The sequence below is a fragment of the Rhinoderma darwinii genome, chromosome 4 (genome assembly GCF_050947455.1).
Source record: "Rhinoderma darwinii isolate aRhiDar2 chromosome 4, aRhiDar2.hap1, whole genome shotgun sequence".
NCBI lineage: Eukaryota > Metazoa > Chordata > Amphibia > Anura > Rhinodermatidae > Rhinoderma > Rhinoderma darwinii.
Genome location: NC_134690.1, coordinates 306,917,435 through 306,933,207, shown reverse-complemented (window position 1 = coordinate 306,933,207; position 15,773 = coordinate 306,917,435).

Here is a 15,773-nt window from a genome sequence, read left to right as displayed (position 1 = left end):
TGTGCACATTTATTTTATTTAATATAGCTTGGACCATCTCTACATTCATCCAATTCAGTATATCAACTGATATATTAACAGCACTGGCACCGGCTACATCAGCTGCTCTTTCTTCAGTTGTATATACAGAGCTAAAGAACCCATTTAGTAACTCTGCCTTCTCTTGATCCCCTGGGATCAACTCCCCATTACCATTATCTAGGGGTCCTACATGTTCAGACCTTGGTTTTTTAGCATTTATATACTTGAAGAATTTTTGGGGATTTGTTTTACTATCCTTGGCCACCTGCCTTTCATTTTGTATTTTTGCTAATTTTATTACATTTTTACAGATTTTATTAAGCTCTTTATATTTTACAAAGGCTACAGCTGTACACTCAGATTTGTATTTTTTAAATGCCCTTTTTTTGTCATGTATTGCCCCTTTCACAGAAGGTGTAAGCCATGTGGGGTTTAATTTGAGTCGTTTATACTTGTTACCTATAGGAATACATTTTGCACTATAATTACCCAAAGTAGATTTGAAAATCTCCCATTTATCATTTGTCCCATTATTTGACATTAGTTCTTCCCAGTCTATATCCTGAATTGCCGCCCTCATCCTGGGAAAATTGGCTTTCTTAAAATTAAATGTTTTTGCCCTCCCAGCCTGCGTTTGTTTTTTTACAGTATAGGTAAAATGTAACTATATTATGATCACTGTTACCGAGGTTTTCACGAACATTGACATTCCCAACAAGATCTGCATTATTAGAAATGACCAGATCCAACAGAGCTTCACCTCTAGTCGGGTCTTCCACAAACTGGCCCATAAAATTTTCCTGCAACAGTTTGAGGAAATGTCTCCCCTTTGCAGTTGAAGCTGAACCATGACACCAATTAATATCCCGGAAATTAAAATCTCCCATTATCACTACAGTACCCGCCTGTGCAGCCCGCTCCATCTGTTTATATAGCTGAACTTCCATCTCCTCAGTTATATTGGGGGGTCTATAGATTACACCAAAAGTAATTTTTTCAGTGTTTACCTCCCTTTCTAGTTCCACCCACAAGGTTTCAACCTCCTCACAGTCTTCACCCACTATTGTCTCTTTCACACTCGCCTTCATATCATTTCTCACATACAGACATACACCACCACCTTTCCTATTTGTCCTGTCTTTCCGAAAAAGTGTAAAACCCTGTAGATTTACAGCCCAGTCATGTGAAGAGTCCAGCCATGTTTCAGCAACACCAACTATATCTATATTTTCTTCCAGTATCAAGGCCTCCAGCTCCCCCATTTTGCTTGCTAGACTTCTGGCATTTGTGAACATACACTTTAACTTGCCTGTCATTTTTTCCCTTTTATTATCAGAAATGTGATTTGACATTAATCGGGCCTTTTTATTTACACTGATGTTTTGTAACGAAAGGATCTCCTTATCTTGTTGTCTAGTCCTCTCCCCACATTCTGTTTCTCCCCCCACCAATATAGTCTGACCCCTCTCTAACCTGGCTACCCCTTTTTTTTCTACATTGACCTCCCTCCTCAGCCCTAGTTTAAATACTCCGCCACCCCAGCTAGAATTCTCTCCCCCAGCACAGCGGACCCCCTTCCATTTAGGTGCAAATCATCTGCAGAATACAGTTTGTACCCCAATGAAAAGTCAGCCCAGTGCTCTAGGAACCCAAATCCTTCTCCTCTACACCAAGACTTCAGCCATGCATTTAACTCCCTGAGCTCCCGCTGTCTTTCCTGTGATGCGCATGGCACAGGCAGTATTCCTGAGAATACTACTTTGGAGGTCCTTCCCTTCAGCTTGTAGCCTAGTTCTTTAAAATTATTCTTAAGGCTCCTCCACCTACCATTTATTCTGTCGTTGGTACCGACATGGACCACGACAGCTGGATCATCACCAGCCCCTCCCAGCAATTTGTCCACCCGTTCCACCACATGCCGAACCCTGGCACCAGGGAGACAGCAAACCATTCGGTTGAGGTGGTCTTGGCGACAAATTATTCTATCCGTCTTCCTGATTATAGAATCCCCTACGACTATCAATTGTCTTGGCTTACCTGCATTACCATCCCGCCGACTACTAGCTGGGCTGTTCTCCCGGCTGTTAGGGAGATCAGTATCCACTAGGGCTGCCATTTCTGAGACTGACACCCTCGCATCATCACCCAACTTGGCAATTTTGCCTGGAATGTCAGAAACCGGATCGGCCTTCCTTTTCTTTGACCCCTTTCTACTGCCCCTAACTACATTAACCCAGCTACTTACCTGATCCTGCTCACCCATGTCTTCACCCTCCAGTTGTAACCCACTAACTGCATGCTCCGTGAGCAGCAAGCTCAGCTCAAGATTGTCTATCCTCCTCAGTGTTGCATTCTGCTCCTCCAGATCTCTAATACGAGCTTCCAGGTGACCAACATGCTCACATCTGCCACAGAGATATTCACCCTGGAACTCCGGCTCCAGTCGTGTATACATATGGCAAACTGTGCACTGAAGAAAACCTCCAATCTTGCAATCCATTATCCAAGTTACAAAAAAAACAGCGAACAGTTGTTAATCAAAAAGATAAAGAAGTAGAAGAGCACTTACTGGGGCTTTAACTCCTCTTTTCAAATCCGGTTTTTGGAACTCCACTTGATCTACAACCCACTTGTTTTTTTCAAGCCACAGAGCAGGCTCTACAGAGTACTGAGGCCTGATTTATAGCACCTGGGACCAGCTAACCCCTCCCCCTTACTCAGCTACTCAGGAAGGAAACTGCAAAGGAAAAATGGTTTTAAATAATGTCACTTTTGCAAACTTTGTAGCAAGCAAGCAATCAATACATATATCACATACAATGGCCCCCCACTTTATCACACATAACACAGTAAGTCAATCCGGTTTTTGGAACTCCACTTGATCTACAAACCACTTGTTTTTTCAAGCCACAGAGCCATGTTTTCCAATGTAGGCCACCAGGGGGAGCACTTCCCAGAATTACAGCAAGGTGAATAAGGCAAAGCAACCTGACTCACAGCTGCTGTAAAGGTGGGAGCGAACCTCACCCCCCTCTCACAAGCCAGGTAAAGGTGTCTTCAAATTGCTAAGCAGTGTCCGGCAGCCATATTGGGTGTGATTCTGCAGCTGGAAGAAGTTCTAGGACACACCAAAAGGCTAAGGGTATGTTCACACGCTTACTAAACAAAGGGAAAACCGCTCCTGATTTTCAGCCATTTTTTAATCAAACTCACGTTTTTTAACGGCCGTTTTTGGAGCTGTTTTTCTATAAAGTCAATGAAAAACGGCTCCAAAAACGTCCCAAGAAGTGATGTGCACTTAATTTTGGTCGGGCGTCTTTTTACGTGCCGTTTTTGGAAAACTACCACGTAAAAAACGCCCTGTCGGAACAGAACGCCGTATTTCCCATTGAAAACAATGGGCAGATGCTTGTAGGCGTTCTGCTTCCGATTTTTCAGCTGAAAACCTTGTGTGTGAACATACCCCTAGGGTATGTGCACACGCTAACTGCATTTACGTCTGAAATGACGGAGCTGTTTTCAGGAGAAAACAGCTCCGTCATTTCAGACGTAATTGCTCGTACTCGTGTTTTGCGAGGCGTCAATTACGGCCGTAATTTGGAGCTGTTCTTCATTGAAATCAATGAAAAACGGCTCAAATTACGCCCCAAGAAGTGTCCTGCACTTCTTTGCCGAGGCTGTTATTTTACGCGCCGTCTTTTGACAGCAACGCGTAAAATTACAGGTCGTCGGCACAGTACGTCGGCAAACCCATTCAAATGAATGGGCAGATGTTTGCCGACAAATTGGAGCCGTCTTTTCAGGCGTAAATCGAGGCGTAAAACGCCTCGTTTACGCCTGAAAATAGGTCGTGTGAACCCAGCCTTAGAATGATGAAAGTGAAGTGAATGACTTTTCAGTTGACCGGTTCACACGCCGTGTATTTGACATGTTTTTATTTTTGCACATTTTACGTGCAAAAAAACCACATAAAAAGCGCTTGATTACACTTGATTTTGCGTGTTTGGGGGATTTGTGTGTGTGTGTGTGTGTGTGGGGGGGGGGTGCTCGCCGCTGATTCTTCAGAACAGCTGATAAGCGGCTATGAAGTATCAGCGGCACCCGTGCACACTCCGCTCTGCCACACACACACACGGGAAAAGTCTTAAAGGGGTCGTCCAGGAAAACATGTTGCCGCACCTGTCCTCAGGTCGTGTGTGGTATTACAGCTCTGTCCTATTCACTTCAATGGAGGTGAACTGCAATACCAGACACAACCTGAGGACAGGTGCGGCGCTGTGTCTCCAATCCGGACACCCCTTCTGTCCTGAGATGACCTGACGGGGGAGGCGGGTGTCAGAGCCACCCACCGCCATCACCGCAGACAGAACCACAACTACAGCATGAGGGCAGGGCTTGTCCTGAGTGCACTGTCTCTTGTTATGGACAGAGTTATAGTCACATGAACCCCGTCTGATGAACCGGTAACCTAGGTCCGATCACATGACAGAGGGGGTCACCAAAAACCCTGTGCACCCTCAGCCCGTCCATCCAGCCCTTTCCTGGTTATATCTGTGTCTGGGAAAGCTGGGTGACCACCATTACCCCTCATACTGGAGTGTTTAGGGATGTGACTAATGAACCTCTCACACTCCAGTGGGAGGGGTAATGGTGGTCACCCAGCTTTCCCAGACCCCTGAACGGTAAATTTCTCTAGTTGTGCTGAGACTGTTTGGGGATGTGACTAATGAACCTCTCAGTCTCAGCCCAACTAGAGAGATTTATCATTCAGGGGTCTGGGAAAGCTGGATGACCACCATTACCCCTCCTAGTGGAGTGTGTTTGGGGATGTGACTAATGAACCTCTCACACTCCAGTAGGAGGGGTAATGGTGGTCACCCAGCTTTCCCAGACCCCTGAACGATAAATCTCTCTAGTTGTGCTGAGACTGTTTGGGAATGTGACTAATGAACCTCTTAAATCTCTCTAGTTGTGCTGAGACTATCGTTCAGGGGTCTGGGAAAGCTGGGTGACCACCATTACTCCTACTGGAGTGTGTTTGGGGATGTGACTAATGAATCTCACACTCCAGTAGGAGGGGTAATGGTGGTCACCCAGCTTTCCCAGACCCCTGAACGGTAAATCTCTCTAGTTATGCTGAGACTGTTTGGGGATATGACTAATGAACCTCTCAGTCTCAGCACAACTAGAGAGATTGATCATTCAGGGGTCTGGGAAAGCTGGGTGACCACCATTACTCCTCCTAGTGGAGTGTGTTTGGGGATGTGACTAATGAACCTCTCACACTCCAGTAGGAGGGGTAATGGTGGTCACCCAGCTTTCCCAGACCCCTGAACGATAAATCTCTCTAATTGTGCTGAGACTGAGAGGTTCATTAGTCACATCCCCAAACAGTCTCAGCACAACTAGAGAGATTTACCGTTCAGGGCTTTACCCAGTACAGTTTCATCGTGTGTCCTTCACACAAGGGAGGGAGGGGGGGCGTCGCGGGGGGGGGGGCGTTTCGGGGGGGGGCGTCGGGTGGGGGGGGGCCGTCGGGGGTCACGAGAGCGGGGGCCTGTGAGATAGAGAGTGGGACATGCAGAGACACACATCTTACCTGCAGTGCAGCTGGTCCTCATGATGACGCCTGCTATCTCCCTGCAAACAGCTGCTCTGCTCTGTGTGACTCTGACCTGCGTCTGCGCAGGACTGAGCCATAGAGCAAAGTCAATGGAACGGCTCCCGTTCATTGACTCCTATGCACTGTAGCTGCCGTATTCCATCTCTGTATGTGTCGTTAATCGACACATACAGAGATGAAAAACAAAATGGCAGCCCCCATAGTGAAGTATAAGTTAGAAAAAAGAAAAAAGTAAAAAACAAACACACACATAAATAAAAGATTTTATAATAAAACACTAAATGCAAATTGATATCCAAAATTTTTTTTTCGTGACACCTTTCCTTTAACGCAATATCACGTAACTGTACGTGATAAGGGTTAGGTATGTATGGGAAGTATAGAGCGAACTCACGCGCCATACACAGCGGGCAATGCCTGTGCTATGCAGCCGACACCTCACTGCAACAGGTGGAATCAAAGATCAGTTTGATTCCGCCCGTTTAACACATTAAATGCCATGGTCAATCGCGACCGCTGCATTTAAAGTGTTCGAATCAGGGGGGCACACCCTGAAACAAGACATCGCGCTCCCACCCACGGCACGATCGGCTGTTAACAACCGATGGTCGGCCATCTTTGTACTCCTTTGAAGCTCTGCCTCCGGAATGGCTTTAGAGGAGACTGTCAGAATCACGATATACTGCAATACATTAGTATTGCAGTATATCATGCAGTGGATGATCATTGCAGTGGATCGCTGCTTCAAGTTCCCTAGCGGGACTAATAAAAAAAAGTTAAAAACAGTTAAATAAAGTTTTTTTTAATGTTCCAAAAAAAAAATTATGAATCAAATAACAAAGTATTAAAAGTTTTTTTTATATATATATATATATATATATATATATATATACACTACCATTCAAAAGTTTAGGGTCACTTTGAAATTTCCTTATTTTTTGAAAGAAAAGCACAGTTTTTTTCAATGAAGATAACATTAAATTAATCAGAAATACACTCTATACATTGTTAATGTGCTAAATGACTATTCTAGCCGCAAACGTCTGGTTTTTAATTCAATATCTACATAGGTGCAAAGAGGCCCATTTCCAGCAACCATCACTCCAGTGTTCTAATGGTACATTGTGTTTGCTAACTGTGTTAGAAGGCTAATGGATGATTAGAAAACACTTAAAAACCCTTGTGCAATTATGTTAGCATCGCTGTAAACAGTTTTGCTGTTTAGAGGAGCTATAAAACTGACCTTCCTTTGAGCTAGTTGAGAATCTGGAGCATTACATTTGTGGGTTCGATTAAACTCTCAAAATGGCTAGAAAAAGAGAGCTTTCATGTGAAATTCGACAGTCTATTCTTGTTCTTAGAAATGAAGGCTATTCCATGCGAGAAATTGCCAAGAAACTGAAGATTTCCTACAACGGTGTGTACTACTCCCTTTAGAGGACAGCACAAACAGGCTCTAACCAGAGTAGAAAGAGAAGTGGGAGGCCCCGCTGCAAAACTGAGCAACAAGACAAGTACATTAGAGTCTCTAGTTTGAGAAATAGACGCCTCACAGGTCCTCAACTGGGAGCTTCATTAAATAGTACCCGCAAAACGCCAGTGTCAACGTCTACAGTGAAGAGGCGACTCCGGGATGCTGGTCTTCAGGGCAGAGTGGCAAAGAAAAAGCCATATCTGAGACTGGCTAATAAAAGGAAAAGATTAATATGGGCAAAAGCACACAGACATTGGACAGAGGAAGATTGGAAAAAAGTGTTATGGACAGACGAATCAAAGTTTGAAGTGTTTGGATCACACAGAAGAACATTTGTGAGACACAGAACAACTGAGAAGATGCTGGAAGAGTGCCTGACGCCATCTGTCAAGCATGGTGGAGGTAATGTGATGGTCTGGGGTTGCTTTGGTGCTGGTAAAGTGGGAGATTTGTACAAGGTAAAAGGGATTTTGAATAAGGAAGGCTATCACTCCATTTTGTAACACCATGCCATACCCGGTGGACAGCGCTTGATTGGAGGGAATTTCATCCTACAACAGGACAATGACCCAAAGCACACCTCCAAATGATGCAAGAACTATTTAGGGAAGAAGCAGGCAGCTGGTATTCTATCTGTAATGGAGTGGCCAGCGCAGTCACCAGATCTCAACCCCATATAGCTGTTGTGGGAGCAGCTTGACTGTATGGTACGCAAGAAGTGCCCATCAAGCCAATCCAACTTGTGGGAGGGGCTTCTGGAAGCATGGGGTGAAATTTCTCCCGATTACCTCAGCAAATTAACAGCTAGAATGCCAAAGGTCTGCAATGCTGTAATTGCTGCAAATGGAGCATTCTTTGACAAAAGTAAAGTTTGAAGGAGAAAATTATTATTTCAAATAAAAATCATTACTTCTAACCTTGTCAATGTCTTGACTATATTTTCTAGGCATTTTGCAACTCATTTGATAAATATAAGTGTGAGTTTTCATGGAAAACACAAAATTGTCTGGGTGACCCCAAACTTTTGAACGGTAGTGTGTGTATATATATATATATATAAAAACACGCACATTTCTGGTTTTTGGTCACCTTAGTGCTCGAAAAAAGTGATCATAAAGTCGCATATACCCCAAAATGGTATCGGTGAAAACTACAGCTCGCCCTGCAAAATGCAAAAAAGCCCTCACATCGCTAAATTTATGGAACAAATGAAAAAGTTATGGCTCTCAGAACATGGCGACACAAAGCATTTTTTTAATTTAGCAAATACTTTTATTTTTTTAAAAGTGGTAAAACATAAAACAAAACATAAATTTGGTCTCGCCGTAATCGTATCAACCTGTAGAATAAGGTGAACATGTAGTTTTACTGCCTGATCAGAGGCGTAGCTAGGTTCTCCAGCACCCGGGGCAAAGATTCAGTTTGGCGCCCCCCCCCCCCCCAACCTCTTTCCCGACATCTCCTTCCCCCTCACCATGTTTGTTTTCTCTACCAATTGACGTGTCATTTCTTTTTATGTACATTTTACAAGCAATATTGTTCTATACACAACACCAGAACCAAGATTGGTACATATATACAACACCAGCACAAATACAGCTCAATTTAGTGCCACCCCTGCTGTACAGGTTTGTACGGCGTAAAACTACAGCTCCCAACATGGCCCGAACAATGATAAGGATATGCTGGGAGTTGCTGTTTCACAAAAAATAAATCCTATCATAATCATCTTGCTGCAGATCATAGAGTAACTACAATACAGATTAGAGGCAGAATAAACATTTACATTAAGTGACTCACCGGTGACGTCTCAGATTCTAGTTCTTTTTCTCCATCCGGTCCAGACCTCTATGATAACTTCTCCTGGTCACAGCTTATTTCTGCAGTTTGCCGCTCACATGTCTTCAGCTTCTCACTTTTCCAACATTTCTGCACCTATAAATAAAGATAAAGTTCCCATTATACCACACACTACGCCCCTAAATATAATAGCGCCATACACTGCACCTCTAATTATAATAGCACCATACACCGTGTCCCACACACCGTGACCCCTGTAGATAGTGTCTGCCATAGAGCCCCCTGTAGATAGTGCCCCCATATAGCCCACCCCTGTATATAGTGTCACACAAATAACTCCCCCTATAGTGCTCTACAGATAACCCACCCCTGTATATAGCCCCCTGTAGATATAGCCCAGCCCTGTATATAGTGCTCCATGTATAGCCCAACACTGTATATAGCCCCCTGTAGATATAGCCCACCCCTGTATATAGTGCTCCACAGATAGCCCACCCCTGTATATAGCCCCCCTGTAGATATAGCCCAACCCTGTATGTAGCCCCCCTGTAGATATAACCCACCCCTGTATATAGTGCTCCACATATAGTCCACCCCTGTATATAGTGCTCCACATATATTCCACCCCTGTATATAGTGTTTCACAGATAGCCCACCCCTGTATATAGCTCCCTGTACATATAGTGCACCCCTGTATATAGTGCTCCACTAGATAGTCCACCCCTGTATATAGTGCTCCACAGATAGCCCACCCCTGTATATACTATATACAGGGGTGGGCTATCTGAGGAGCACTATATACAGGGGTGGACTATATGTACAGGGGGGCGATATATAGGGGTGGGCTTTCTGTGGAGCACTATAGGGGGAGCTATTTGTGGGATACTATCTACAGGGTTGGGCTATATCTACAGGGGTGGGCCATATCTACAGGGGTGGGCCATATCTACAGGGGTGGGCCATATCTACAGGGGTGGGCCATATCTACAGGGGTGGGCCATATCTACAGGGGTGGGCCATATCTACAGGGGTGGGCCATATCTACAGGGGTGGGCCATATCTACAGGGGTGGGCCATATCTACAGGGGTGGGCCATATACAGGGGTGGGCGATCTATGGAGCACTATATACAGGGGTGGGCTATATCTACAGGGGGGCTGTAGACCCCCCCCCGTAGACAAAGAGTCCCCCCCCCGTAGACAAAGAGTCCCCCCCCCGTAGACAAAGAGTCCCCCCCCCCGTAGACAAAGAGTCCCCCCCCCGTAGACAAAGAGTCCCCCCCCCGTAGACAAAGAGTCCCCCCCCCGTAGACAAAGAGTCCCCCCCCCGTAGACAAAGAGTCCCCCCCCGTAGACAAAGAGTCCCCCCCCGTAGACAAAGAGTCCCCCCCCGTAGACAAAGAGTCCCCCCCCCGTAGACAAAGAGTCCCCCCCCCCCCCCCGTAGACAAAGAGTCCCCCCCCCCGTAGACAAAGAGTCCCCCCCCCGTAGACAAAGAGTCCCCCCCCGTAGACAAAGAGTCCCCCCCCCCCCGTAGACAAAGAGTCCCCCCGCGTAGACAAAGAGTCCCCCCGCGTAGACAAAGAGTCCCCCCGCGTAGACAAAGAGTCCCCCCGCGTAGACAAAGAGTCCCCCCGCGTAGACAAAGAGTCCCCCCGCGTAGACAAAGAGTCCCCCCGCGTAGACAAAGAGTCCCCCCGCGTAGACAAAGAGTCCCCCCGCGTAGACAAAGAGTCCCCCCGCGTAGACAAAGAGTCCCCCCGCGTAGACAAAGAGTCCCCCCGCGTAGACAAAGAGTCCCCCCGCGTAGACAAAGAGTCCCCCCGCGTAGACAAAGAGTCCCCCCGCGTAGACAAAGAGTCCCCCCGCGTAGACAAAGAGTCCCCCCGCGTAGACAAAGAGTCCCCCCGCGTAGACAAAGAGTCCCCCCGCGTAGACAAAGAGTCCCCCCGCGTAGACAAAGAGTCCCCCCGCGTAGACAAAGAGTCCCCCCGCGTAGACAAAGAGTCCCCCCGCGTAGACAAAGAGTCCCCCCGCGTAGACAAAGAGTCCCCCCGCGTAGACAAAGAGTCCCCCCGCGTAGACAAAGAGTCCCCCCGCGTAGACAAAGAGTCCCCCCGCGTAGACAAAGAGTCCCCCCGCGTAGACAAAGAGTCCCCCCGCGTAGACAAAGAGTCCCCCCGCGTAGACAAAGAGTCCCCCCGCGTAGACAAAGAGTCCCCCCGCGTAGACAAAGAGTCCCCCCGCGTAGACAAAGAGTCCCCCCGCGTAGACAAAGAGTCCCCCCGCGTAGACAAAGAGTCCCCCCGCGTAGACAAAGAGTCCCCCCGCGTAGACAAAGAGTCCCCCCGCGTAGACAAAGAGTCCCCCCGCGTAGACAAAGAGTCCCCCCGCGTAGACAAAGAGTCCCCCCGCGTAGACAAAGAGTCCCCCCGCGTAGACAAAGAGTCCCCCCGCGTAGACAAAGAGTCCCCCCGCGTAGACAAAGAGTCCCCCCGCGTAGACAAAGAGTCCCCCCGCGTAGACAAAGAGTCCCCCCGCGTAGACAAAGAGTCCCCCCGCGTAGACAAAGAGTCCCCCCGCGTAGACAAAGAGTCCCCCCGCGTAGACAAAGAGTCCCCCCGCGTAGACAAAGAGTCCCCCCGCGTAGACAAAGAGTCCCCCCGCGTAGACAAAGAGTCCCCCCGCGTAGACAAAGAGTCCCCCCGCGTAGACAAAGAGTCCCCCCGCGTAGACAAAGAGTCCCCCCGCGTAGACAAAGAGTCCCCCCGCGTAGACAAAGAGTCCCCCCGCGTAGACAAAGAGTCCCCCCGCGTAGACAAAGAGTCCCCCCGCGTAGACAAAGAGTCCCCCCGCGTAGACAAAGAGTCCCCCCGCGTAGACAAAGAGTCCCCCCGCGTAGACAAAGAGTCCCCCCGCGTAGACAAAGAGTCCCCCCGCGTAGACAAAGAGTCCCCCCGCGTAGACAAAGAGTCCCCCCGCGTAGACAAAGAGTCCCCCCGCGTAGACAAAGAGTCCCCCCGCGTAGACAAAGAGTCCCCCCGCGTAGACAAAGAGTCCCCCCGCGTAGACAAAGAGTCCCCCCGCGTAGACAAAGAGTCCCCCCGCGTAGACAAAGAGTCCCCCCGCGTAGACAAAGAGTCCCCCCGCGTAGACAAAGAGTCCCCCCGCGTAGACAAAGAGTCCCCCCGCGTAGACAAAGAGTCCCCCCGCGTAGACAAAGAGTCCCCCCGCGTAGACAAAGAGTCCCCCGCGTAGACAAAGAGTCCCCCCCGCGTAGACAAAGAGTCCCCCCGCGTAGACAAAGAGTCCCCCCGCGTAGACAAAGAGTCCCCCCGCGTAGACAAAGAGTCCCCCCGCGTAGACAAAGAGTCCCCCCGCGTAGACAAAGAGTCCCCCCGCGTAGACAAAGAGTCCCCCCGCGTAGACAAAGAGTCCCCCCGCGTAGACAAAGAGTCCCCCCGCGTAGACAAAGAGTCCCCCCGCGTAGACAAAGAGTCCCCCCGCGTAGACAAAGAGTCCCCCCGCGTAGACAAAGAGTCCCCCCGCGTAGACAAAGAGTCCCCCCCCCCGCGTAGACAAAGAGTCCCCCCCCCGCGTAGACAAAGAGTCCCCCCCCCCCGCGTAGACAAAGAGTCCCCCCCCCCCCCGCGTAGACAAAGAGTCCCCCCCCCCGCGTAGACAAAGAGTCCCCCCCCCCCCCGCGTAGACAAAGAGTCCCCCCCCCGCGTAGACAAAGAGTCCCCCCCCCCGCGTAGACAAAGAGTCCCCCCCCCGCGTAGACAAAGAGTCCCCCCCCCCGCGTAGACAAAGAGTCCCCCCCCCCGCGTAGACAAAGAGTCCCCCCCCCGCGTAGACAAAGAGTCCCCCCCCCGCGTAGACAAAGAGTCCCCCCCCGCGTAGACAAAGAGTCCCCCCGCGTAGACAAAGAGTCCCCCCCCCCCGCGTAGACAAAGAGTCCCCCCCCCCCGCGTAGACAAAGAGTCCCCCCCCCCGCGTAGACAAAGAGTCCCCCCCCCGCGTAGACAAAGAGTCCCCCCCCCGCGTAGACAAAGAGTCCCCCCCCCGCGTAGACAAAGAGTCCCCCCCCCGCGTAGACAAAGAGTCCCCCCCCGCGTAGACAAAGAGTCCCCCCCCCCGCGTAGACAAAGAGTCCCCCCCCCCCCGCGTAGACAAAGAGTCCCCCCCCGCGTAGACAAAGAGTCCCCCCCCCCGCGTAGACAAAGAGTCCCCCCCCCCGCGTAGACAAAGAGTCCCCCCCCCGCGTAGACAAAGAGTCCCCCCCCCCGCGTAGACAAAGAGTCCCCCCCCCCGCGTAGACAAAGAGTCCCCCCCCCGCGTAGACAAAGAGTCCCCCCCCCCGCGTAGACAAAGAGTCCCCCCCCCCGCGTAGACAAAGAGTCCCCCCCCCCGCGTAGACAAAGAGTCCCCCCCCCGCGTAGACAAAGAGTCCCCCCCCCCGCGTAGACAAAGAGTCCCCCCCCCGCGTAGACAAAGAGTCCCCCCCCCGCGTAGACAAAGAGTCCCCCCCCCCGCGTAGACAAAGAGTCCCCCCCCCCGCGTAGACAAAGAGTCCCCCCCCCCCGCGTAGACAAAGAGTCCCCCCCCCCGCGTAGACAAAGAGTCCCCCCCCCCGCGTAGACAAAGAGTCCCCCCCCGCGTAGACAAAGAGTCCCCCCGCGTAGACAAAGAGTCCCCCCGCGTAGACAAAGAGTCCCCCCGCGTAGACAAAGAGTCCCCCCGCGTAGACAAAGAGTCCCCCCGCGTAGACAAAGAGTCCCCCCGCGTAGACAAAGAGTCCCCCCGCGTAGACAAAGAGTCCCCCCGCGTAGACAAAGAGTCCCCCCGCGTAGACAAAGAGTCCCCCCGCGTAGACAAAGAGTCCCCCCGCGTAGACAAAGAGTCCCCCCGCGTAGACAAAGAGTCCCCCCGCGTAGACAAAGAGTCCCCCCGCGTAGACAAAGAGTCCCCCCGCGTAGACAAAGAGTCCCCCCGCGTAGACAAAGAGTCCCCCCCCCCGCGTAGACAAAGAGTCCCCCCCCCCCCCGCGTAGACAAAGAGTCCCCCCCCCCCCGCGTAGACAAAGAGTCCCCCCCCCCGCGTAGACAAAGAGTCCCCCCCCCCCGCGTAGACAAAGAGTCCCCCCCCCGCGTAGACAAAGAGTCCCCCCCCCCGCGTAGACAAAGAGTCCCCCCCCCCCCGCGTAGACAAAGAGTCCCCCCCCCCCGCGTAGACAAAGAGTCCCCCCCCCGCGTAGACAAAGAGTCCCCCCCCCGCGTAGACAAAGAGTCCCCCCCGCGTAGACAAAGAGTCCCCCCGCGTAGACAAAGAGTCCCCCCCCCCGCGTAGACAAAGAGTCCCCCCCCCCCGCGTAGACAAAGAGTCCCCCCCCCCCGCGTAGACAAAGAGTCCCCCCCCCCGCGTAGACAAAGAGTCCCCCCCCCGCGTAGACAAAGAGTCCCCCCCCGCGTAGACAAAGAGTCCCCCCCCCGCGTAGACAAAGAGTCCCCCCCCCGCGTAGACAAAGAGTCCCCCCCCCGCGTAGACAAAGAGTCCCCCCCCCGCGTAGACAAAGAGTCCCCCCCCCCGCGTAGACAAAGAGTCCCCCCCCCCGCGTAGACAAAGAGTCCCCCCCCCCCGCGTAGACAAAGAGTCCCCCCCCCGCGTAGACAAAGAGTCCCCCCCCCCGCGTAGACAAAGAGTCCCCCCCCCCGCGTAGACAAAGAGTCCCCCCCCCCGCGTAGACAAAGAGTCCCCCCCCCCGCGTAGACAAAGAGTCCCCCCCCCGCGTAGACAAAGAGTCCCCCCCCCCGCGTAGACAAAGAGTCCCCCCCCCCCGCGTAGACAAAGAGTCCCCCCCCCCGCGTAGACAAAGAGTCCCCCCCCCGCGTAGACAAAGAGTCCCCCCCCCCGCGTAGACAAAGAGTCCCCCCCCCCGCGTAGACAAAGAGTCCCCCCCCCCGCGTAGACAAAGAGTCCCCCCCCCCGCGTAGACAAAGAGTCCCCCCCCCGCGTAGACAAAGAGTCCCCCCGCGTAGACAAAGAGTCCCCCCGCGTAGACAAAGAGTCCCCCCGCGTAGACAAAGAGTCCCCCCGCGTAGACAAAGAGTCCCCCCGCGTAGACAAAGAGTCCCCCCGCGTAGACAAAGAGTCCCCCCGCGTAGACAAAGAGTCCCCCCGCGTAGACAAAGAGTCCCCCCGCGTAGACAAAGAGTCCCCCCGCGTAGACAAAGAGTCCCCCCGCGTAGACAAAGAGTCCCCCCGCGTAGACAAAGAGTCCCCCCGCGTAGACAAAGAGTCCCCCCGCGTAGACAAAGAGTCCCCCCGCGTAGACAAAGAGTCCCCCCGCGTAGACAAAGAGTCCCCCCGCGTAGACAAAGAGTCCCCCCCCCCCCGCGTAGACAAAGAGTCCCCCCCCCCGCGTAGACAAAGAGTCCCCCCCCCCGCGCGTAGACAAAGAGTCCCCCCCCCGCGCGTAGACAAAGAGTCCCCCCCCCGCGCGTAGACAAAGAGTCCCCCCCCCCGCGCGTAGACAAAGAGTCCCCCCCCCCGCGCGTAGACAAAGAGTCCCCCCCCCGCGCGTAGACAAAGAGTCCCCCCCCCGCGCGTAGACAAAGAGTCCCCCCCCCGCGCGTAGACAAAGAGTCCCCCCCCCGCGCGTAGACAAAGAGTCCCCACCCCGCGCGTAGACAAAGAGTCCCCCCCCCGCGCGTAGGCAAAGAGTCCCCCCCCGCGCGTAGGCAAAGAGTCCCCCCCCGCGCGTAGGCAAAGAGTCCCCCCCCGCGCGTAGGCAAAGAGTCCCCCCCGCGCGTAGGCAAAGAGTCCCCCCCCGCGCGTAGGCAAAGAGTCCCCCCCC